The sequence below is a fragment of the Oryzias latipes genome, chromosome 4 (genome assembly GCF_002234675.1).
Source record: "Oryzias latipes chromosome 4, ASM223467v1".
In the NCBI taxonomy this organism is placed as follows: domain Eukaryota; kingdom Metazoa; phylum Chordata; class Actinopteri; order Beloniformes; family Adrianichthyidae; genus Oryzias; species Oryzias latipes.
In genome coordinates, this window is record NC_019862.2 from 1,012,798 (window position 1) to 1,026,303 (window position 13,506).

The 13,506-nt window shown below is 39.8% G+C and overlaps 1 long non-coding RNA gene across 1 annotated transcript; it reads left to right on the forward strand.

The window, feature by feature from the left end:
- The first annotated feature begins 10,750 nt into the window (after window positions 1–10,750).
- Window positions 10,751–11,513, forward strand: LOC110016730. The gene is made up of 2 exons (XR_002292068.2): window positions 10,751–11,378; window positions 11,481–11,513. It is a non-coding gene; the product is annotated as an uncharacterized LOC110016730 (long non-coding RNA).
- The last annotated feature ends 1,993 nt before the right edge of the window (window positions 11,514–13,506 follow it).

Below are 13,506 nucleotides of genomic sequence, written 5' to 3' on the forward strand. Positions count from 1 at the left end.
GTCAAAGGAAAAGCCTTTCTTCACAAAGTGTATCATAAATCCATAGTACAGTGAAATAATTTTTAGAAACATGTATTGGTGAAGTCACCAAAAATAACATTTTTGATCATAAAAAATGTCAAAGGTTTTGAAGACGATACAGGCAGCAACAGCAGCAACAAAACCAGTAGGAGCCAGAAACTTCATCGTTCAGCGGCACAAAAATAAACACGGCCATGGACTAATAAATTGACGGTTTATTTCTGAACAAATACATTAAATCTACACCAATGTGTTTGTAATTTTAATATTTATAAATCAGCCACGTTTTTCATGATCAGAACACAGCAGATTCATAAATAGTCTTCATAAAATGTTCATATTTATTATGTTTTTACTTTGATAAATAGGTGTCATTCTTCGCGTTAAATACAAGCAGTTCCCCTCCAGACCAGGTGGTGCGCCACTTTGTTTTCTTGTCAAGCGCCATATGAACAACACCCGAACAGTGTTGCCAGATTGGGCGGTTTTGGTTCTAAATTTGCGGGTGAAAATGGCTTTGGGCAGGTATGCATAATTTGGGCGGTTTTAGGGTCTGTTCGGCAGGTCCCCCCCCCCCCCCCCCCCCCCCCCCCCCCCCCCCCCCCCATGAATATATAACAGCGGACTACGTTAGGTTGGGTGGCTGTTGAAGTCTTATGTTCTGAAGCTCCGTGAACGCACCAGGTAGAGACGCTTAATGGGTTCTGTCATCTAACCCAGGGGTGTCAAACATACGGCCCGCGGGCCGTATCCGGCCCGCCAGGTGGTTTACTCCGGCCCACACATGAAGAGTAAAAATCATAAGCATGTTTATAAAGAAAGCAAGTTTCTAGTCCATTCCTGTGGCGAGTTATGATTTTTTAAAGAAATAACCGAAATACACAATTCCGCCACTAGGGGGAGCAAAGGAAAAGCTTAACAAGTGTAACAACATAACTGCATGTGCCAAAAACGAAACCTAACAGCCCTGCGTCTGGGTAGGCAGTAGTTTAGTTCCCTTTGAGCTTCATCACTGAAGGATGATCAGTAGTGACGCCCTAATGACCAAAATGTGGTCAAAAAGAAAAAAAAGGCTGAAGTGAGGAAAACGGAAAGTGTTTTATTTGTTCACGGAGCTGAATGCAAACCTGCATGCTTGGTACGTCTTTAACAGGTTCTCCAAGAATTTAACATTCAGCACCACTATGAGACTCTCCACAAAGAAAAGTTTCAGCATTTGCAGTTAAGAAAAAAAGTTACTGCAGCCCTGACGTCAGTGATGGAGCAGTGACACCTAGCTACTTTATTGCAAACAAGTTGGAGCAAACATCCAAATCATTTTCTGATGGTGAACATATTGAAAAATGCTGAAGGCTGCAGAAGTCTTGTGCCCCAAAAAGCAGTCGACCGTAACCCTTGTGCTATCCTAGGCACTTTAACGTTGGGAGTTGGGTCATCTAGACCCACTAGACAGTGCTCTGAACCTTTTTTCTTCAATGATTTGTGATCTTCACTGGTGTCCATGGATTACATGAAATCTTTCCACCTTTATCCACCTTTGTCATGGTAGGGAGAACACGTCAATATGAAACCCATCGACACGACTGTTGTTGTGATTTTGGGCGATAAAAATAAAATTGAAATTGAAAATATAAGGGTGGGGTCATCTAAGATAGCATAAGGGTTAAACATGAGTCTGTCAAGAATTACGACTCCAGATCCAGCATCTCTGAGGAAACCTGGGCAGCCATATGAAGGAATCCAGTCATTTATTGTATTTTCAGTCACTATTGATGAAAGCACCATCATCACAGATATGTACAGCTGTGCAGATTTTTTAGAGGTGTTGAACAGACGTCACAGTGGAGTTTCTAGAGTTGATGGACACAACAATAACTGATGACATAGTCAGCTCTCTAGTTACTGTGCTGGACAATGTTGAAGTGAACTGGTCACATGAAGTAATTTTGGTCACTGATCGCACTCCATCAAAGGTCAGGAAGAAGGCAGGTGTTGCCACAAAATTCAGGCGGAAACCAGGAAAAGATTCTTATAATAATGAATGATAATAATAATGGACATTTCATGTGTTTTTCACACTTGAATGACAGTAAATGTGTTTTCTGCACAGGGTTTGAATCCTAATATCTCTGGACGGGTGAAGTTTCAGGACAGAATGGAGGTTAACTCCAAACTCTTATGTTCACAAATGTTTGCAAGTTTAATTTAGTGTAATTTTGTCATCATTTGGACATTTACATTTTAGGAATATGTTTCATTTTTTTCTGTAGCCCCTCTTGAATATATTATCAGGATCGCTTCAGTGTCAGATTTAAAATATTCAGTCTGTATAAAATTAAACAAAGCAATATTTTTTAAAGTGAAATTAATTTTATTTAAGATCCATTGGCCTCTGTGAATGAATGTGTAATAAGAAATGATTAGGCTACCATGTTGGTTGAGGCATCTTTTCCAATTGGGTAAAAAAACAAGAATAAAGCTGTTGTTTTGCCTTTAAGCTACTGGTCCGGCCCACTTGAGATCAGACGGGTTGAATGTGGCCCCCGAACCAAAATAAGTTTGACAACCTGTTGTTGGGGGTTTGCCGCCCCTCCCCTCCTCTTAGAAGTTGTGTTCTTAAAGCTGACACCGCGGTCGCGTGTGGGCGGAGCTACGAGCTAACGTTATGTCTGATCGCTGCATGTCTGTGTTTATCAATGCATGGTAGACCCTGAGAATGTGGAGAGATCAGGTTTATTATTTTGAAGAGTTCTACTTGATAATCATGTTTCCATGTTTGAGTTCATAAAATCATCCCAGAGAAAGTCTCTGCTTCAACTCCTGCAGTGAAAGCTGCGTCTGAATCTGACGCCCGTGTTTGCATCTCTTTGACAGTTTAAAGCCAAAGCCCCACCCCCGCCCCTCTACCTGCTTTTCCTCTCTACCTGTTCACCTGTTCACATCTTCTGTAGCTCAGAGTTGTTTTTCCCCGCGCTCCTCAGTGTGTCCTACACAGAGAGCGCTAAATACGGTCATCATAGCAGCAGGTTGACACGGTAGTAGTCGGGGCGCTTTGACACAAGCGCAGCACAAGGATGGAAGAGGTTATACATAGGTTATAGCGGGTTAAGAAAATGAATGGAAGAAGGCCGGTCCGCTGAAGAAATATTCAATACTGTACTCCTTTTATTAATAGTCTGAACTATCTTTGATTTTGAGAAATGTTTTATTTTGAAAAATCACCGCATCGGGTACTTAATCAGTCCAGTAGGGGAAAAAATCTACAAAAGCTGTATATTGTTGTTTCTCCCAATCATAGATGGATAGATGGATGGATAGATAGATAGATAGATAGATAGATAGATAGATAGATAGATAGATAGATAGATAGATAGATAGATAGATAGATAGATAGATAGATAGATAGATAGATAGATAGATAGATAGATAGATAGATAGATAGATAGATAGATAGATAGATAGATAGATAGATAGATAGATAGATAGATAGATAGATAGATAGATAGATAGATAGATAGATAGATAGATGTGATTGTGCTTTTAGACTGGACAGGTAGCTGTGAAAAAGCCAGTCGAGTAATATCTACATCTGTGATTTGTGAATGTGTAATTCCTTTGACTTGATCTTATTTTTTGCCTCCCCCGTTGGGCGGTTTTTTGCGGGGTCTGGCGGTTTTCAGATGACTTTTGGGCTGGAAAACTGTGACTCTATCTGGCAACACTGCACCCGAAAGAGAAAAGTAGTGAGCATGGTGTCCGAATTGCTTTTAAAATTCAGAGAACTATATAGTGCCGCACTATATAGGGTTTTAGTAGTTAGGGTAGGAATTTGGACGTAGATTCAGACAGCACTAAAAATGGCGAACTCACTATATAATGCACTGTGTAGTGTGTAGAGAGGGAATTCAGACACAGCCATTCATTTTGATAAATTGATGTCATATTCCCTGTTTTTTAAAAAAGTTGTCAGCATGGTGTCCGAATTGCTTTGAAAATCCAGGGCACTGAATATGAACTTCAGCTGTGAGATTTACAGTACTGTAATCTAATACTACTTTCTTTACTGTTGAACTACAGCACACTATGCCACAAAAACTTAGCTATGGTTCTAGTAAATTGTAAGTCTTCATGGAAAACCTCTTGTATGACTATTGACAGTACAGAACAGAGTAGTCTATGCTTAAAAACCCTAAATTGCAGTTTGTTCACTTGATCTCTCAACCAAATGTCTGAATAATAGACCTGACATTGTGAGGCCATCATTTACCGGGTACATTCTCTTAGTGTTGCCCTCATTTCATCAGCCATCTATCAATGTGGTTGGCCTCTTCTTCCTCTTCTTTCCCAGTTTTGTCCTCTTCCTCCTCCCATCCTCACCCCTCTTCCACGAGGCTTACCTTCCATGTGTTGCAGTTTTGTAGATGCAGTATGTGCTTCGTGCATACTGTGTCGACAGTAGTATAGTTTATTTATGGTATAGTTAATTTTAACAGACGTGATAAAAAAACAAGTTAAAAGTGATCATTTTGCAGAGATTTGTTTGAGAGGTTTGTTCAATAGCATTTAATATGTAATCTAATGGTTAGTTACTTGGAAATTATGCTGACTGACATTATTATTATTACTGACAGTATTTAGCAAAAACATTCAAAAATGTCATTTGCATAATAATTTGAAACACCCTGTAAAAGTTCTTCCATGGTCAGATAAACTGTCTCCAGCATTTGAGCAAAACAATCTTCCAATAAACTAATGAGGAAGTTGGAGTGACAATGATGAGTGAAGAGAAGCTTTTTGTCTGTTTGCTTGCATTTTTGCATCGTCCATGTTCAAACCTTTTTCTGGGCCCCTTCCCTGTGGAGTTTCTTCACTCTCCTCATGGATCTCTTCAGGCCGTTTGGTTTGAAGTTGCCAACTTTGTAGGACCGACAGGACGTTTCTGTCAGTAGTTCTTCAGAATGCGCACAGTCTTCCGGTGTGCCTGCTTTCCCCCAGATGTGGCACCATTCTGACACAATTCGGCACTGCTGAGTTGTTCTGTGCTGAGCTTATGTCACTTCAGCACGGACACACTTCACATCAGGATTACACACAGTATTTGTTGTCTTGAGGCTTCAGTGTTGATCACAAAGACTCCCACCATTGACCTCCCAGATTCCTGCTCTGCTTTTATGGGTATCAAACCGCTGTCTGTCTGGTCCATTCAGTCATGCAACAGGCTGTGGGTGACTGAGGCTGTTGGTTTTTCCTGTAATTTTGCTGAGTGATTGAGAGGAAACGCTCCAGCGAAGCCCCACAGGTGGCGGGGGACATGGTGCTGCCCTCTCAATGAGTTCTCTGAAAATGTCTCAGACTCTTCATGGAGACACTTCGCCTCCCATGGGGAGTTTCACCGAAACAGGGCCAGACATTGTTGTTGGACTTATCAGCACATCCGGATGATCTTTATTTTATTCCCAGAAGTCATGCATGTGTGTGTGTTGGTGCTTTCACTGCCAAAACACGTATGTGGGCCTGCACTGAATAGCAGAAGTCTTCCTCTTGCTTCCCACACTTGCTTCACCTCCAAACACGTTTTGCTGTTTTGTGATCTAGTTTTCTCTCTTTCTGCCATAGTCTGTTCTGTACAAACACAGAGATTCCAACATATACTGTAGGTTATGACCTGCTTTTCTTTAGGCAAAGCCTCATCTTTTCATGCATCTCCACCCACAGATAGCAGAAAAGAAAACCAAACAGATCTTTCATGGACATTGAATTTTTGAGTTTGAAAAAAGCCAACATTTAAAAAAAACTATTTTTCTAATTCAATGTTGGAATGTCAAAGTGAGTTCTTTCTAGGAATTGTGCCCTTCACAATGGGCAGGAAGGATTGTTCAATAAAATCTAACATGACCTGTGGGACTGTCAGATGTGACATTCTGGTCTTCATGAGATTAACAAGAATCCCACACAAACAAACCACTGATGGATGACTGAATACTGAAAATGTTGGTAATATTCACCACATACTTTGCTCCAACCTGACCACTGCTTGCCACCCATCCATATTTTAAATCATGCTGTATTCCCATTGGGATCACAGAGATGCTGGAGCCTATCTCAGCTACTGTAGAGGAAATGGTAAATGGCGTATACTTATATAGTGGCTTTCTTCCTACAAGGACAAAGTGCTTTACAGTCACAGACTCATTCACCCAGTCACACACACATTCACACACTGGTAGCCACTCCGCTGCCAAACACAGGCGCCTGCCTACCACCAGAGGCAAGGTGGGGTTCAGTGTCTTGCCCAAGGACACTTCGACTCATGGGCGTGCAAGGCGGGAATCGAACCTGCAATCTTATGATCATGGGTCGACCGCCCTACCGCTGCACCACGTGGTGCAGCGTGGTGCAGTAAAGAGCACATCCTGAACAGTTCACTTGAGCCCTTTGTTTACCCATCTGTCAAACCAATTATTGCGTTTTCTTTGTATTGATTTCATATTAGCAAACCAGTGTTGCTTTGTTTGACTTGATATGGAGAAAATAATAATTAATAACAATATATAAATAAGTCAATAATAATAATAATAATAACAATAAATCAATAATAGGTCAATAATAATAAATGATAATAATAAATCAATAAGTCAACAATAAGTCCAAAAGTCAACAACAGATTTTCCCCTTTAAAAAAACAAAAACAAAGAAAAACAATAGATTTACTGATTCATGTGAGTGATCAGTTTGTGTAACACAGATGTTATGGTGTCGGGTTTCAAGCTAACAGTCTGGCCTCTCATCAAAATCTGTTTCCACAAAATCTTTTGAACATAGTCAGACTGTATTACTAGTTGGTACCACAGTGATCCATCTGGGTTAGCTCTTTTTATTGCTAAGGCCCACTTTTTCCTTAAGTCTGAATCCATTGGAAACCTGCAAGAAAAGTTTAGTCACTGAGTCAGAAATGTATAAATCTATGTTAATATAATAGCCTAGTCCTAGTAGTACTGTATATAGGTTTAACAAAATAAAGTTTACATGTATGTCGACAGCAAATTATATGTACATCATGCAGCATGTTGATAATAGCCCTGCAGCATCATGCATGTCAACATGTGTACGATTAATGAAGCCCCTGCAGCATTAAAAAAAAAAATATATATATATATATAGTATGTACCTGTGAAATGTTATGCCTTCCTCCTTCGTGGACTCATTTCTCTGAGTTTGGCAGTTGAAACCCGCACAATGAATGGCATTTTGCAAAAAATGTGTTCACATGCATGCACTGCAGCAGTGACTTGACCTCACCAAGATGGCAGCGTTCTCCTTCCATGAGGAATCACCTGATGTCTCCTCTAGCGATAGAACTCATTGGTTGATACACCTAGTAGACTGCACTGGACAGCAGCACGGGGCATCTCAGACATCTTCTTATTGGCAAGAGCAGCAAATGAGGGGACAACCATCACATTCAAGAAAGGAGAAAGCCACCTGATAACCAAGAAATGATACAGGTTTGACATTCATGAAAATGAACAACTATTTACCAAATATTAAAGCTGTTCATGGTTTTTAAGGTTGGAATGAAATCATGGGTCATTGCAATTTTGAAAATATAAGAAAGTTGCAAAGTGTGGTGAAAGGAATGGAAGTAAAAGGGGATGTACAAGTGAGCCCAGGCAGAGTGTGCACAGAAGGTAAAACCACTTAGATACGAAACAGGGAACCAGATAGAAAGGCTGAAAAAACCACTACAACTAGTACATACAGATCTAACTAGTCCTATGCAAACAAGTTTAGATGGGTTCAGATATGCAGAGTCTTTTACTGATGAATACACGGGTACCATTTTTGTGATGCAGCACCACGGTGAAATAAGGTGCATTTGTTCTGATAATGGCACTGAATTTACAAATCAAGATTTTCAGGCACTTATGACCAAAAACGGAATCAGACATGAAAAGTATGGTGTCAAATTAGCGTCTAAAGTATTGCGCATAAAAACAGTAAAACCGCGCATCAAAACCCCAAATCTGCAAATCAAAATGCATAAATTGAGAACCAAAACCCACAATTTGCAACCAAAAGCCATTCCCCAAAGCACAATCCTATTTCAGCTGCCGATTTGTTTTCTCGCCATTCTGAAATCCTGTTTTTGAGTTGCAGTTTTATTTTGAAATAATCTTTTTGAGTTGCGCTTTTATTTTTGAGTTGCGCTTTTATTTCTTGATTCTAAAACCTGTCGACAAGTAAGTTTCTCATGTTTTTCATATCTTTTACTATATTAAACGATCAAACGTGTACTTTATTTAACCAAAAGACGCCAGCACAGTCAGATGAGGAGCTCCACCAGTAGCTGCTAGTGAAAAAAGATGTTAGAAAGTAAGATGTTGCATGACAAACTATCATCATTATTCTCCCGTGTTAGCATGCTAGCTAGCTCAATGCTAGCGGGGTTTCCAGCTCTTTTAATGACTTGTATGGATTAAACAAAGTCCATTTTTTACCACAGTGTCAGGATCGGTCATGTCAACCTGGGAATAATTGCCTGTGGATTGTCACTAGGGTTAATCAAATAGTTTTTTAAGAAGTACATTCATTCATGTATAATTTATAAGGTTTCTCAATATTTCCTTAGGGATTACAGATGGATTGAACAACAAAGCAACCTATTGCTGCAAGAAAGTGAAACCTTTCCTAGTTTGGGATCAAGTTAATCCCTATTTAAAAAAATAAATAAAAGTAAAATTATAATTCAGAAACACAATTTTTATCTGAGGTACCAGAGCAAATTTCCCACGGGTGGGATCAATAAAGTTTGTGTTGTATATATATATATATATATATATATATATATATATATATATATATATATATATATATATATATATATATATATATATATATATATATATATATATATATATATATATATAGATATAGATATAGATATATATATATATATATTTATATGTATATAGATATAGATATATATATACACACACACACTCATTTTTAACTTTATATACACACAAACACACTCATTTTAACTGTCTTAAATACATCTTTCTTTGTGTGCAGGATGCTGTGGACATTGGATGACAGACTAACTTAAACCAGGCAGAGCAGGAAACTGTTGGAGTTGTTGTTCCCTCCGTGGCTTGTCTTTTCTCCTCTCAGACCTGTTCAACCCTTGTGGGACATCGGAAAACCATGGCCAAGACATTTACATGTCTGTACTGATCTATGCATGTCATCTCAGCAAGATGTAACCAAAAAATAACAATGTGAACAGATCTCATCTGCCTTACAAAACACTGCCCCCCTTAAGAAAAGAAATGGCTAATAATCACCACTGGTATTTTGTAAAGCTTCATTGTGTAATGATTGACCATTAAATGTGTTTTGTACAAAAGACTGATGGTTTTGCAAATATCTTTGAAACACAGAGTCAAGTGCATTAGATTCTGTGAAATTCTGAACCACAATTCAGAGAAATTAAAATAACTGTTTTTAAAACTCCTCAAAAGATTCGAGGTGGAAAAGTCCCTGTTTTCGTACAGGCACTGAGAAATGGGAAGCAGACAGTGTGCCTGGGCATGTTGTCAATGCAATCATGGTCAAAATGGACAACTATTTTAAATGCTTCTCTTTCAGTTAACAGGAGATGTCTGTGAGCCTGCTGGACAGCCTTTGCATCACACCAGGGACGTCTTTGGAGCCTGCATCTGGAAAGAAACAAAAACAGCAAAGTTGATTAACCAAAAAAAAGAAGAGAAAAAATTAAGATTAAAAGTGTTTTCATTACCTTAAAGAAGTTGTAGACATCCATGTCGTAGCTGCCTCAGTATTCCTGCCTTTTTTGTTATGGCATGCATGACAACGGCCCTTTATAGAGAACAACAGACATAGAGCAATAGTCAATTTTAAAACCAGCACCTAATTAAAAATATACTAATAATTTTATTGATGATTAATACTGGAATAAATTTAAGGGGAATAAAGCACGTTTTTGCTGGTCTGCTACAATTTACTCTGCTCTGATTCACTCATACCAGAATTCTGCCAGTCTGCATAGTGCAGACGCATACATTTTGTAAATATGGCACAGCAATATGTTGCTCTGTTCAATTCCCTCTGTAAACCCTGAAAAATATTGAGAAACCTTAAAGGTTAGAACATATTTGATTAACCCTAGTGACAATTCACGGGCAATTATTCCCAGGTTTACATGACCGATCCTGACACTGTGGTAAAAAATCGACTTTGTTTAATCCATAAAAGTCATTAAAAGAGCTGGAAACCCCGCTAGCTGGCGTCTTTTGGTTAAACAAAGTACAAGTTTGATCGTTTAATATAGTAAAAGATATGAAAAACATGAAAAACTTACCGGCACATTCTAAACTGGTATGGAGACGTAAGACTCTGTGTTATTCGGTAGCCAATGAGCTTCTGGATATCAGGGATGTCCCGCCTCCCCTCCCCTTGACTGACATGACACTGTTTTCACGTGTCGACAGGTTTTAGAATCAAAACTGCAAAAACTAAAAGCGCAACTCAAAAAATAAAAGCGCAACTCAAAAAGATAATTTCAAAATAAAACTGCAACTCAAAAACAGGATTTCATAATGGCGAGAAAACAAATCGGCAGCTGAGAAATAGGATTGTGCTTTGGGGAATGGCTTTTGGTTGCAAATTGTGGGTTTTGGTTCTCAATTTATCCATTTTGATTTGCAGATTTGGGGTTTTGATGCGCGGTTTTACTGTTTTGATGCGCAATACTTTAGACTCTAATTTGACACCATAGAAAAGTCTGCACCGCACTCACCTCAAAATGGTTCAGCAGAAAGGGCGCACCCTTTTGGAAATGACGCACATTGCAGCTTTGACCGCACAGATTTTTTAAGTACATCCAAGGCTAAAGGTTGTTAGCACGTGTAACAGGACGTGATCTGTTCATTTTAATTACACAAAATATTGACTGTCTCTAAGTTTCTTTCCCCCCTTGTATTCTGTGTTGGGTTTTGTAGCCCCTCCTTAATGTGTTCTTCTTCGTGGTTTTCTCTTTATAAGGTTGGCGCTTTCTTTCCCTCTTTCCTTTTTGTTTTACTGTCCAGCGGGAGAGGTGGGTGTCCTGTAATGTTAGCCATATGAATCCTCATTTTATGTTAATTATTGTGCCATATACTGTTATTATTTGGAATCTGTTATGAAAAACATAAAAACCTTTGTAGATGTTAACTGTTTATTTCAGAATAAGAATTTCCTGTTCATGTTCTGTGCTCCCTCTACCTCTCACCCTCATGTAGGAGCTAATACGGGATGCTAACACCGTAATTTCTATTTTCTTTTTGGAAAATTGCCAGGTATGTGTTAGCGGGCCCTTTTTGTTTTACTGTCCAGCGGGAGAGGAGCTAATACGGGATGCTAACACCGTAATTTCTATTTTCTTTTTGGAAAATTGCCAGATACGCAATAAACGGAGGTGGTCTCCAAGGGTGCTGATGTGTCCCGAGATCTTTTGACTTCCTAAACACAACGCAGAAGTGATCCGGTTACACTTGGTGCCGTTAGACCCGTCCTATCGCGGATCAGCAATCTCTGTCGCCATCACCGTCTCTGCATGATCCAGACCACCTCGCAGGCGGCTAACAGCGGCAGTTTGTAACGGTTGAACTGTTCCCTGCACATTGACTTACAGGTTTTTCAACAGCCCGTTGAATAAGGGCGCAATTTTACCTGTGCTCTGACTGACAGGTGTTTTTTTTTTTTTTTTTTTTTTTTGTTTTTTTACATGCGTCGGCTTGCTTATTGTCAAGTATGTTGTTACATGGCAATCAACATTTCTGATTTTTTTTTCATGAGTTAATAAGAAACAGTTTTTTCCCCCCATTCTTTTTCTGTTTTTAAGTACTGTGGCTGCACCAACACAGCATACTTTCTGTTGAGGTGATTGATATTTGTGGGACCCTGAAACCGGAAAATATGTCTGAACAAAAGTTTACCAGTCATCAGATTTGTTCTGGTTTGGGGAGGGGTCAGCCCTTGCTTTCATTTGGGAGGGGAAGATTTATGAGGCCCAGCAACTTTCATTGTGTCACAGAACAGTCAGAAATTTCTCCTCCTCTAATCCCTGCTGCAACTTCCACACCTGTTGCAAATGCCCCCCCTAGTCCCACCCAAGTTATTACAGTTGAAACGCTCAGCACTGTAATTAGCGACTTGGCAAAACAGATTGGGGACAATATCACAGCAAATCTCAGTGTGATGCAGCACAACAAACCTGTCCAATCACAACCCGCCGAGAGACAACCCTCAGAACACAATGAACAGTTAAGAGTGGTGATCCAGCCGGAAGCTAAAGCACCACCGTATTTTAGGGGTGACCAAACAGATACCTTTTCTATTGATGAGTGGGAAGATATGATGAGATGTTACTTGTCCAGACTGAATTGTGGATCTCAACAAGCATTTGACTTAGTGATGTCCAGACTGATGGGCAAGGCCAGGGATGTAGTGAAAGTGTCTCTGCGCTGCCATCCCACACTGAGTGATGCTGAATTGATGGATGTTGTTTTTGACATTTTGAAGCGCAACTTCAGTGAGCTAACATTCTCTGATCTTCCAATGAAGGACTTCTATAATACATTGCCATTTCTTGGTGAAGACGCAATGGATTATTGGATCCGCCTTAACAAAGCTATGGATGTTGCCATTGAGTGCCTTCGCAGGCGAGGCAGACTTGTGGAAAACCCAAGTGCTGAGGTTGTCATGATGTTTATTAACCACTGTCCTGACGCCCGCCTTGCACTGTCTTTTCAGTTAAAAGACCCTCACGAATGGACAGCAGCTGAAGTACAGAAGAAATTGGACAGCTATTTAGGCAAAATCAAAAGCTCAGTCCCTCAGTCAAAACATGGTTTGAGTCAAATCATTCCCAGTCAGAATGCCCTGAGTTTTACCTGTCAGTCTCAGCTTGATTCTAATGCAGTCGCTTTTCCTACAAAAGATCAACACTGTCATCCTTCGCAGGTTTCACAATCAACCAATGTCAATGGCCAACATCAGTCTGTTGGTGATGTTCTAACCCCTCAACACTCAACGGTGACTGCTGATTCTGCTGCTAATACATTCATTTCTTCACAGCCCATAATTGAACATGCCACCCAACAAATGGTGAACATGTTTGATAAAGTTCTGTCACTGTGTACTTCTTCTCTTACAACTGATCGTCGGAGACAACAGCAAAATGGCCGTCCACATGGTCAGCAGAAATTTGAACATTTCCCATGCAAGGTCTGTAGTTCAAAAGACCACACTACCCATGCTCATTGCAGACTATTTAGACTATGCCTCAACTGCTTTGGTTCAGGACATGTGAAACGTGACTGTACATTGGTGGCTCAGAAACCACCAACAGTAGTCCCCTCTTCTAGCACTGATTTAAACTAGCAAGCCCATGTGAAGAGAGGGGCAGCATGGGTCACACGGGAA